Source organism: Pseudophryne corroboree, chromosome 6 (assembly GCF_028390025.1).
Source record: "Pseudophryne corroboree isolate aPseCor3 chromosome 6, aPseCor3.hap2, whole genome shotgun sequence".
Taxonomy (NCBI): domain Eukaryota; kingdom Metazoa; phylum Chordata; class Amphibia; order Anura; family Myobatrachidae; genus Pseudophryne; species Pseudophryne corroboree.
Window position 1 is genome coordinate 572901578 of NC_086449.1, and position 12350 is coordinate 572913927.

The 12350-nt window shown below is 45.8% G+C and overlaps 1 protein-coding gene across 3 annotated transcripts in view; it reads left to right on the top strand.

Moving 5' to 3' along the window:
* Positions 1-12350, top strand: part of TCP11L2 (t-complex 11 like 2) — a 43845-nt gene that overhangs the window by 8457 nt on the left and 23038 nt on the right. The window lies entirely within an intron of this gene.

Genomic DNA, 12350 nt, shown 5'->3' on the forward strand with positions numbered 1-12350 from the left:
TGTTAAGGGGAAGAAAGCTGATGTAAATTTCCCTCCTCTCATGAGGAAAAAGAGCGGGAATCTCCAGACAAGAGACTGCAGCTTCCCACAAGAAATTCTCAGGCAGTATCCTTTCCCCACTAGGGCCAGGATGTGATGGGAATCTTCCCCTAGGGTGTCACGTTTGCACAGAAGGTAGCACTAGCTATTCTCAGGGATCCTGCAGATAGCGTGCACAATCTAGTACACTACTCAGACCGGCGATTGTGTCGGCATGGGTTTATAGCGCTGTGGCAGTGTGGACAGGTACCTTATCAGCAGAGATTGAGACCCTAGTATGTATGTATATATATATATATATATATATATATATATATATATATATATATATATATATATATATATATATAGGCAAAAAGAAAGGACCGGCACTCCTCTTCCCGGATTCAGTGCTTGGGTGCCCTCCTAGGTAGAACTGGATAAAGGATAACAAAAGCAGGCGGCACTCCAAGGCTGTAGTAAATTTCAAGTGTATTACACAAACAAACTTAATCCAACGTTTCGGGGTCCAAGCGCCTCTTTGTCAAGGTGAACAGTGAATATAAGTGATAAATTTCATACCTTATGTAGACGAAGAAAGCCCGCCAGGTGTCCCGTTCACGCCCGTCCGGCCGCCTGCATCGCGTCCCTCCGTCTGTCTCCGGATGATGACGTCATGGATGGTGCGCCTCCGTGCGTGCGTGGTAGTCAAGGTAACAAGACGCTAGAGGCAGGCCGGGCTGCGGCGTGAAGGGAAGAAAACAGATAGTGTCTTGTTAATTACAGTACAGAATCCCATACCGAAATACTAGTGTGACTGATAGTGTAAATAAAGTGCTCCAATGGAAAAAATGCATAAAATACACTAATACTTCATTAAGGTGATGCCTGCAAAAAAACACACCAGTACTGAAATCATGCATATGGACGTGATTAAGAAAAATAATTAAACCTCAAAAAAAGGAGATTTTAAGAATGCAAAAAGAGTATAGTGTCATTGCGGGGGGTGATATGTGGACCTCTGACTGTCCCTTGGGCTCAGACCCTGTAATAAGGGGTGCCCAGTATTTTATATCAGGACCACCACAGTAGGGAACTGAGGCTATGCATATGCAGGGTTGGTTGTAAAGACATCATCATATTTATAACTGGATTAGGTCCTGGCTGATGTGGAATCTCTCAGGCATCCCCTCAATCAAAACAAAAGGAAATACATGATTAATGAAGAAGCAATTTACTATGCTCCAAACTATTTCAATTCATGCACTTGTGTGCTGCCTAAGCATTGTGTGCTAGATCCTCTTGTTCAGGACCCTTTTATTTGAAGATGTTCCAGCTCAGTTTTTCGTTCAGTCCATGCGGGCTAACAGTGTTCAACTCAAAAATCCATTTAGTCTCCAGGCGCAAAAGGCGGCTGTCTCTGTCCCCACCCCTAATGTGTTTGGGGACATGATCAATGATCATGTGTCGTAGATCATTCATGGTGTGGTGAGCTGCCGCAAAGTGCCTAGCCACCGGTTGGTCCGACTCCTTACCTGCCAGAGCCTGCTTGATGGCCGAGCGGTGGAGAGCCATCCTCTCTCTCAGAGTTCTGATTGATTTGCCCACATAGTTGAGTCCGCACGGGCATTTAATGAGATACACTATATGGGTCATAGTGCAAGTGAGCACAAAATTGATCCTGTAAGTCCTCTCTCTCTGGGTATTGGTAAAACTGGAGCCTGTAATCATATTTTCACAGGTAGTACACTTAATGCACTTATAGCATCCAGGTGGTCTGCCCAGGAACTTTCCAGGGGTCTGTTTCTGATGCCTCATATCCTGGAACCCAGTGATGTCGGAGTGGACTATCGTATCCTTGATGCTCTTGCCCCTTGAAAAGCACATCATTGGTCTTACCCCTCTAAAGGTTGGTAGTGATTGGTCGGAAGCTATGATTGGCCATAAAGCTCTTGAAGCCCTCTGTACGACCGGGCTGGTGGTGTTAAATCTGGAGATGAAAGGGATAGTTGCCTTTTTTGGACGGTCACTGGGATGTAGGAGAGAATCCCTGGGTAACTTCATTACTTCCTGTTTCTGTTGAATCAGTGTTGAGTGGTCATACCCTCGTTCCACAAATTTCGTGATCATCTTATCCAATTCCTTTTCCAATTTGTCACGGTCGCTAACCAGACGTGAAACCCTTATCATCTGCGAACGTGGCAAGCCCTTTTTAAGGGCTTTGGGGTGATGGCTGTTAGCTTTTAGCAGGGTGTTCCGATCTGTGGGTTTGGTATATACCCCAGTGTGTAGGGTCCCATCTTCAATGGTTACCAGCACATCCAAATAGTGTGTTGAATTGGTACTTGTTTGGTAAGTATATTTCACCCCTGATGGTCTGGAGTTAGTGGTTAAGATGTTCAAACTCTTCCAAGGCCCCTGTCTATAAAAGGAACAGGTCGTCTATGTAACGTGCGAAAAACAGCACATGTTGAAAAATCATTTCGTCCCGGAAAAACACGTTATCTTCCTCCTCAAACATGTAGACGTTGGCGAACGAAGGGGAGACATTGCTCCCCATCGCACAACCCGTCTTCTGACGGTAGAATCTGCCATTGAACAAAAAATAGTTCTTTTCTAGGGTCATCCGAAGAAGATTCATGAATAACGGGATGTCCAGTGAGTCCATATTTTCATTTTTCAAAAAAGACTCCATTGCTGATAGTCCTGCCTCATGTGGAATGTTGGTGTAGAGACTGACTACATCCACCACACACATGAGGGTGCCCTCTGGTACCTGTTGTATCCTCCCTAACCTGTTGAGGAAACTAGTGGTATCTATAATAAAGTGCTTGTGCTTCGAAATCAGGGGTTGCAGTATACTGTCCAAGAACACTGATACAGGCTGGAAAATCGATTCCCTGGCGGCAATGATGGGTCTGCCAGGTGGGGTGAGTGAATTTTTGTGCAGTTTAGGAACCGTGAAGAACACCGGCACTAGAGGATGTTCCTGGAAAAGTGCCTTGTGCAATTTGGTGGTTAATTTCCCATTGTCTTTGGCTATGTCTAAAGTGCTCTTCAGTGCTTTCTGGTACTGGAGGGTGGGGTCGTGGGATAACTCCTCATATACCTCCGGATCTGATAGTTGATTCCGTATTTCCTCCACATAGTAGTCCAGGTCCAGAACCACCACCCCTCCCCCCTTGTCCGCAGGACGGATGACTACGTCCCTATAGTTGCTCAACTGTTTTAGTGCTGCTTTTTCCGCTTTGGATAAATTATGATGAATGGGGACATTTGTCCCTGCTGTATTGTATTTGTGGACAGAATCGTCCAGTAATCTGGTGAAAGCCTTAATGGAAGCATTGGTGGACGGGGGGTCAAAGGTGGATGCTGACCGTTTATTCAAGAAGTTCTTGTGCACATGATCCAGGCTATTAGGTGCCGGTTCAGTTCCCGGTGAGTTTTGAAAGAACTCTTGGCGTCTGAGTTTCCGGGCATAGTGGTGTAATTCAATGTGCCATCTAAAGTCATTAAAGGTGCTAGTGGGAACAAAAGAAAGGCCCTTTTCCAGAACACTCTGCTCGGCTTCAGATAATGTTCTTTTGGAAAGGTTGTATATCAACGTTTCTTGTTTGCCGACGCGCCTCTGGTTCCGCGTGCATTGGCCGCCCCTGCGGGTGGCCTGCCTCTTCGCCCTTTTTCTGGTTGGGGGGCTGTTGGGGTCCCTAAAGGGATACTAGGTTCCCTCACAGACCCTTCGGAATCACAGGGGCCGAATTCGCTATCACTGTTGGAAGTGCCGGCCGCGCTCTGTTGCATTTCCCGTCTCTTACGCCAGCTGTGCCTGCTTCTGTAGTTGTATGCGCCCGTAGTTGGTGTATTTTCTCCCATGAGCCATCGGTATACCCGATTGGAGTCGTAATCCTCTTTCACCAAGTGTTGTTTATTCTTCTTGAATTTTACCAGGTCCGTCTTATATCGTTCTACTTGGTGCTGCAACTTGGTTAGCCATTCCTTGTTGGCGTCGCTCTGTAAAGTCGGTTTGTGCACGGTCTCCATGGCTTTTATTTTTTCACGGGTCCCACTGAGCTCCTTGCCAGCTTCTTCCACCACAAGCAACATGAGATCTAAACTACATTTGTTTAGAATCCCTACCCATTTTCTGCAAAATTCCGGGCTGTGCCTGCCTATTGTGGGGACGTTCCTGACCCGAAAGCCTCGGGGGATCATTTTTTGCCTGTGGTATTCCGACAGGGAGATCCCATGCAGCAGGAAATCTATCTCTTTACGTTTTAATTTGAGAAGCTGATGGTATATGTCCTCGATACCTCCAGCCGTGTCATGGAGATCCAGTTGCTCCTTAAACCGGAGCCGTACCGCGTCATCGTCTGTATAGCTGAAAGACTCTCCCAGCGTGGGGTACATCCCTCTGCAGCCCGGGGAGTCATCCGTGACCACCGCGTCCATGATTCCCTGGTGAAAAAGTGCTGGTGCAAAGTGCAGGTGCAAAAAAGAAAGTGCTGTAGTGCTGTGTGAAGAATGTTCACTCCTGGCCAGAGGAATCACTCATCGAGCAAAGGTATGCTCCAATGTCTGTTTGAGGGTGCCCTGACCCGAGATGGGGTATTGAGAGTCTAGCTGCCAATAACACCCAAATGTCATAGGCAAAAAGAAAGGACCGGCACTCCTCTTCCCGGATTCAGTGCTTGGGTGCCCTCCTAGGTAGAACTGGATAAAGGATAACAAAAGCAGGCGGCACTCCAAGGCTGTAGTAAATTTCAACATCTTATGCACACCACTAACTCCAGACCATCAGGGGTGAAATATACTTACCAAACAAGTACCAATTCAACACAATATTTGGATGTGCTGGTAACCATTGAAGATGGGACCCTACACACTGGGGTATATACCAAACCCACAGATCGGAACACCCTGCTAAAAGCTAACAGCCATCACCCCAAAGCCCTTAAAAAGGGCTTGCCACGTTCGCAGATGATAAGGGTTTCACGTCTGGTTAGCGACCGTGACAAATTGGAAAAGGAATTGGATAAGATGATCACGAAATTTGTGGAACGAGGGTATGACCACTCAACACTGATTCAACAGAAACAGGAAGTAATGAAGTTACCCAGGGATTCTCTCCTACATCCCAGTGACCGTCCAAAAAAGGCAACTATCCCTTTCATCTCCAGATTTAACACCACCAGCCCGGTCGTACAGAGGGCTTCAAGAGCTTTATGGCCAATCATAGCTTCCGACCAATCACTACCAACCTTTAGAGGGGTAAGACCAATGATGTGCTTTTCAAGGGGCAAGAGCATCAAGGATACGATAGTCCACTCCGACATCACTGGGTTCCAGGATATGAGGCATCAGAAACAGACCCCTGGAAAGTTCCTGGGCAGACCACCTGGATGCTATAAGTGCATTAAGTGTACTACCTGTGAAAATATGATTACAGGCTCCAGTTTTACCAATACCCAGAGAGAGAGGACTTACAGGATCAATTTTGTGCTCACTTGCACTATGACCCATATAGTGTATCTCATTAAATGCCCGTGCGGACTCAACTATGTGGGCAAATCAATCAGAACTCTGAGAGAGAGGATGGCTCTCCACCGCTCGGCCATCAAGCAGGCTCTGGCAGGTAAGGAGTCGGACCAACCGGTGGCTAGGCACTTTGCGGCAGCTCACCACACCATGAATGATCTACGACACATGATCATTGATCATGTCCCCAAACACATTAGGGGTGGGGACAGAGACAGCCGCCTTTTGCGCCTGGAGACTAAATGGATTTTTGAGTTGAACACTGTTCGCCCGCATGGACTGAACGAAAAACTGAGCTGGAACATCTTCAAATAAAAGGGTCCTGAACAAGAGGATCTAGCACACAATGCTTAGGCAGCACACAAGTGCATGAATTGAAATAGTTTGGAGCATAGTAAATTGCTTCTTCATTAATCATGTATTTCCTTTTGTTTTGATTGAGGGGATGCCTGAGAGATTCCACATCAGCCAGGACCTAATCCAGTTATAAATATGATGATGTCTTTACAACCAACCCTGCATATGCATAGCCTCAGTTCCCTACTGTGGTGGTCCTGATATAAAATACTGGGCACCCCTTATTACAGGGTCTGAGCCCAAGGGACAGTCAGAGGTCCACATATCACCCCCCGCAATGACACTATACTCTTTTTGCATTCTTAAAATCTCCTTTTTTTGAGGTTTAATTATTTTTCTTAATCACGTCCATATGCATGATTTCAGTACTGGTGTGTTTTTTTGCAGGCATCACCTTAATGAAGTATTAGTGTATTTTATGCATTTTTTCCATTGGAGCACTTTATTTACACTATCAGTCACACTAGTATTTCGGTATGGGATTCTGTACTGTAATTAACAAGACACTATCTGTTTTCTTCCCTTCACGCCGCAGCCCGGCCTGCCTCTAGCGTCTTGTTACCTTGACTACCACGCACGCACGGAGGCGCACCATCCATGACGTCATCATCCGGAGACAGACGGAGGGACGCGATGCAGGCGGCCGGACGGGCGTGAACGGGACACCTGGCGGGCTTTCTTCGTCTACATAAGGTATGAAATTTATCACTTATATTCACTGTTCACCTTGACAAAGGGGCGCTTGGACCCCGAAACGTTGGATTAAGTTTGTTTGTGTAATACACTTGAAATTTACTACAGCCTTGGAGTGCCGCCTGCTTTTGTTATCCTATATATATATATATATATATATATATATATTATATATTAAAGATGCTGTCTTAAGAGATAGGTGTGTGTGTGTATATATATATATATATATATATATATATATATATATATATAACATGCCCAAAGAGACATGAGTATACTGGGTCCTAGAGTCAAAGCTATGTCGATTTCTGCTTGACGTGTCCTGTAGAATGTGCAATGGACAGATGATGCAGACTTAAGAGGCATATGGAAGGCTGAGGATTGTGTGGAGAAGGGTTCTCGGACCTGGTCTCCACAGCTATAGCTGGTAATTCTGATATTTTGCCTTATATTCCTGCACAGCCTAGGAAAGCACGACATTATCAAATGCAGCCTTTCGAATAAAGAAACAAGAAAGTCCGAGGTGCGTCCTTTCTTGCCAGAGGCGGGGGCAGAGGAAAGAAGCTGCACAACACAGCTAGTTCCCAGGAACAGAAGTCCTCCCCGGCCTCTACAAAGATCCACCGCATGTCGCTGGGGCTCCACAGGCGGAGCTAGGCCCGGTGGGGGCACGCCTTTGTAAGTTCAGCCACAAGTGGGTTCACTCCCTGTTAGATCCCTGGGAAATAGAGATTGTGTCTCAGGGATACAAGCTGGACTTTGAGAAGATGCCCCCTCACCGACGGCCCTGCCGGCTTCCCCACACGAGAGGGAAACAGTGTTAACTGCAATTCACAAATTGTATCTTCAACAGGTGGTGGTCAAGATTCCCCTCCTTCAACAAGGAGGGGGTTATTATTCGACCATGTTGTAGTCCCGAAACCAGACGGTTCGGTTGGACCCTTATTGAATTTAAAATCCCTGAACATATACCTGAAAAGGTTCAAGTTCAAGATGGAATCGCTAAGAGCGGTTATTGCAAGCCTGAAAGGGGGAGATTTTATGGTGACTCGGGACATAAAGGATGCATACCTTCATGTCCCCATTTATCCACCTCATCAGGCGTACCTCAGAATTGCGGTACGGGATTGTCATTACCAATTTCAGACGTTGCCGTTTGGTCTCTCCACGGCCTTGAGAATATTCACCAAGGTAATGGCGGAGATGATGGTGCTCCTGCGGAAGCAAGGTGTCACTATTATCACGTACTTGGACGATCTCCTCATAAAAGCGAGATCAAGAGAGCAGTTGCTGAACAGCGTATCACTTTCTCTGGAAGTGTAACGGCAACACGGCTGGATTCTATATATTCCATAGTCGCAGTTGGTTCTTACAGCTCATCTGCCTCTCCTAGGCATGATCCTAGACACAGACCAGAAAAGGGTTTATCTCCCGATAGAGAGAGCTCAGAAGCTCGTGACACTGGTCAGGAATCTATTAAAACCAAAACAGGTGTCAGTGCATCACTGCACTCGAGTCCTGGGAAGGAGGGTGGCATCATACGAGGTCATTCCCTTCGGCAGGTTCCATACGAGGACCTTCCAATGGGACTTACTGGACAAGTGGTCCGGATCACATCTTCAGATGCATCGGTTAATCACCATATCCCCCAGAGCCAGGGTGTCTCTCCTGTGGTGGCTGCAGAGTGCTCACCTTCTCGAAGGTCGCAGATTCGGCATTCAGGACTGGGTCCTGGTGACCACGGATGCAAGCCTCCGAGGGTGGGGGGCAGTCACACAGGGAAGAAATTTCCAAGGGCTGTGGTCAAGGCAGGAAACTTGCCTTCACATCAATATCCTGGAACTAAGGGCCATATACAACGCCCTAAGTCAAGCGGAGACCCTGCTTCGCGACCAACCGGTTCTGATTCAGTCAGACAATATCACCGCAGTGGCTCATGTAAACCGCCTAGGCGGCACAAGGAGCAGGGTGGCGATGGTAGAAGCCACCAGAATTCTTCGCGGGGCGGAGAATCACGTAAGCGCACTGTCAGCAGTGTTCATTCCGGGAGTGGACAACTGGGAAGCAGACTTCCTCAGCAGGCACAACCTTCACCCGGGAGAGTGGGGACTTCATTAAGAAATCTTCGCGCAGCTTGTAGGTCGGTGGGAACTGCCACAGGTGGACATGATGGCATCCCGCCTCAACAAAAAGCTACAGAGGTATTGCGCCAGGTCAAGAGACTCTCAGGCGATAGCTGTAGACGCACTGGTGACACCGTGGATGTTCCAGTCGGTTTGTGTGTTTCCTCCTTTTCCTCTCTTACCCAAGGTGCTGAGAATCATAAGGAAAAGAGGAGTGAGAACAATACTCATTGTTCCGGATTGGCCAAGAAGGACTTGGTATCCAGAGCTGCAAGAAATGCTCACAGAGGACCCATGGCCTCTGCCTCTAGGGCAGGATCTGTTGCAGCAGGGACCTTGTATGTTCCAAGACTTACCGCAGCTGCGTTTGACGGCATGGCGTTGGACGCCGGATCCTAGTAGAAAAGAGGGATTCCGGATGAGGTTATTCCTACGCTGATAAGGGCTAGGAAGGACGTGACGGCTAAACATTATCACCGTATACGGCAAAAATATGTTGCTGGGTGTGAGGCCAGGAATGCCTCTACAGAGGAAGTCCAGCTGGGCCGTTTCCTTCACTTCCTACAGTCGGGAGTGACTTTGGGCCTAGAATTGGGGTCCATTAAGGTCCAGATTTCGTCCCGATCCATTTTCTTTCATACAAAAACTAGCTTCTCTACCTGAAGTTCAGACGTTTGTAAAGGGAGTGCTGCATATTCAGCCCCTTTTTTGTGGCACCTTGGGATCTTAATGTGGTGTTGAGTTTCTTGAAATCTCACTGGTTTGAGCCGCTTAAGACCGTGGAGTTAAAATATCTCACGTGGAAAGTGGTCAAAAATTGGCGGCTTTGTCATGTAAAAGCCCCTATCTGGTTTTCCATATGGACAGGGCAGAATTTCGGACTCGTCCGCAATTTCTGCCAGAGGTGGTGTCCTCTTTTTCATGTGAACCAACCTATTCTGGTGCCTGCGGCTACTCGTGACTTGGAGGATTCCAAGTTACTAGATGTAGTCAGGGCTTTGAAGATTATGTAGCCAGATCGGCTGGAGTCAGGAAACCTGACTCGCTGTTTATCCTGTATGCATCCAACAAGCTGGGTGCTCCTGCTTCAAAGCAAACTATTGCTCGCTGGATCTGTAACACGATTCAGCAGGCTCATTCTGCGGCTGGCTTGCCGCCTCCAAAATCAGTAAAAGCCCATTCCACAAGGAAGGTGGGCTCTTCTTGGGCGGCTGCCCGAGGGGTCTCGGCATTACAGCTTTGCCGAGCAGCTACTTGGTCGGGTTCAAACACTTTTGCAAAGTTCTACAAGTTTGATACCCTGGCTGAGGAGGACCTTGTGTTTGCTCATTCGGTGCTGCAGAGTCATCCGCACTCTCCCGCCCGTTTGGGAGCTTTGGTATAATCCCCATGGTCCTTACGGAGTCCCCAGCATCCACTAGGACGTTAGAGAAAATAAGATTTTACTCACCGGTAAATCTATTTCTCGTAGTCCGTAGTGGATGCTGGGCGCCCGTCCCAAGTGCGGACTTCTTCTGCAATACTTGTATATAGTTATTGCTTAAATAAGGGTTATGTTATAGTTGCATCAGGTTTGTCTGATGCTCTGTTGTTGTTCATACTGTTGACTGGGTATGTTATCACAAGTTATATGGTGTGACTGGTGTGGCTGGTATGAGTCTTATCCTGGATTCCAAAATCCTTTCCTTGTAATGTCAGCTCTTCCGGGCACAGTTTCCTTAACTGGGGTCTGGAGGAGGAGCATAGAGGGAGGAGCCAGTGCACACCAGTAGTACTAAATCTTTCTTAGAGTGCCCAGTCTCCTGCGGAGCCCGTCTATTCCCCATGGTCCTTACGGAGTCCCCAGCATCCACTACGGACTACGAGAAATAGATTTACCGGTGAGTAAAATCTTATTTTTTGCCAGTGACTTACTGCATATTATTGTGAATCCAGTGGTCTTGTTGCACGCTGTGTCTTCTAAAATCCAAAAGCTTGCTCATTTGTCAGACTTCTAGAATTAATTACTCTGATTCAGTGACTCTTATTCTTTCAACTCCAGAATAAATAATGAAAGGCCTACACTATGCATTTACGTTTTGGTGGCATCACTCTCAAATTCAGTACTTTAGTATAAAAAAGCCAAGGATATTGGAAACTTGTAGAAAATGAACAGATTGATGCCGATATCTAGAGTTGGCAATGTAAAAATGTCTTTCATATAGGAGGAGTCCATATAATTGAAATTTAATGTTCTCTCAAATCCTATATTTAGTTTTTCCTATTTCAATGCCTTCTAAAGGATTTAAAGCGCTTCAAGAAATTGTGATGGATTTTGTGGTGACACAAGTTCTCCCAAATGTACAACATCCTGCATTTACTCCTACCTTACAACATGGAGATGTCTTAAGCTATACACACTATACAATTATTGGGCCAATTTGCCAATAATTGGGACATCGGACTGATTTATTGTATAGTGTGCACGAACGATCGTGTCAGCGTTTCGCTGATAATTCGGAGAAACCTTGCACACACACCCGATCGATTTTCCGATCAATCGGCCCAGACCAAAAATATTTGCCCCAATCTCCAGATATCGAGCAGTGTGTGTGCAGTCTCCATAATCTGCCCATATTTCCTATGTTTTCCTGACACTATGTCATCCACCTTGTGGGTGGATATATGCAAATGCATGTGATGTGGCAGAAAATTGGTAACTGGGGGGGGGGGGGGGGGGGGGGGAATCCTTTAGGTGTGTAGCTCGGATGTTGGTGCCTATAATTTCCTGAAAAATCGTCCGATTGTCGGGCAGACCAAAAAAAATCGGCCAGTGTGTACTTGGCTTTACTTTGAGATTACTCACATTACTTATACAGGTTGAGTATCCCGTATCCAAAATGCTTGGGACCAGAGGTATTTTGGATATGGGATTTTTCCGTATTTTGGAATAATTGCATACCATAATGAGATATCATGGCGATGGGACCTAAGTCTAAGCACAGAATGCATTTATGTTACATATACACCCTAAACACACAGCCTGAAGGTAATTTTAGCCAATATTTTTTATAACTTTGTGCATTAAACAAAGTGTGTCTACATTCACACAATTCATTTATGTTCCATATACACCTTATACACACAGCCTGAAGGTCATTTAATACAATATTTTTAATAACTTTGTGTATTAAACATAGTTTGTGTACACTGATCCATCAGAAAACAAAGTTTTCACTATCTCACTCTCACTCAAAAAAGTCCGTATTTCGGAATATTTGGATATGGGATACTCAACCTGTATCAGTTGTTTCTGTCTTAATTGAAAACACCAGCAGTGAAACATTTGTGGTCATTAAAGGCATTAGGGGGCTAGCTGCTGGATTCTGGAAGCATGCTTTTTTTATTGTTACCTTTTTTTTTTTTTTTTTTTTTTTTTTAAAGGCAAAAACAGATTCATTTTTCTTTAAAAATAAAATAAAAAAATTGCACTTTAACTCTCAAAGCCAAATTACAGGATTCTCTTCACTTGCTGTATCTCAAAGTCTGTTATATTTGGCCCATGATCTGTTTCCTGTATGTAGAGTGTTCCCTTGTTTTATTATGTTAAACCTCACTACAGCGTTTTTGTGTTTATTTTTATTT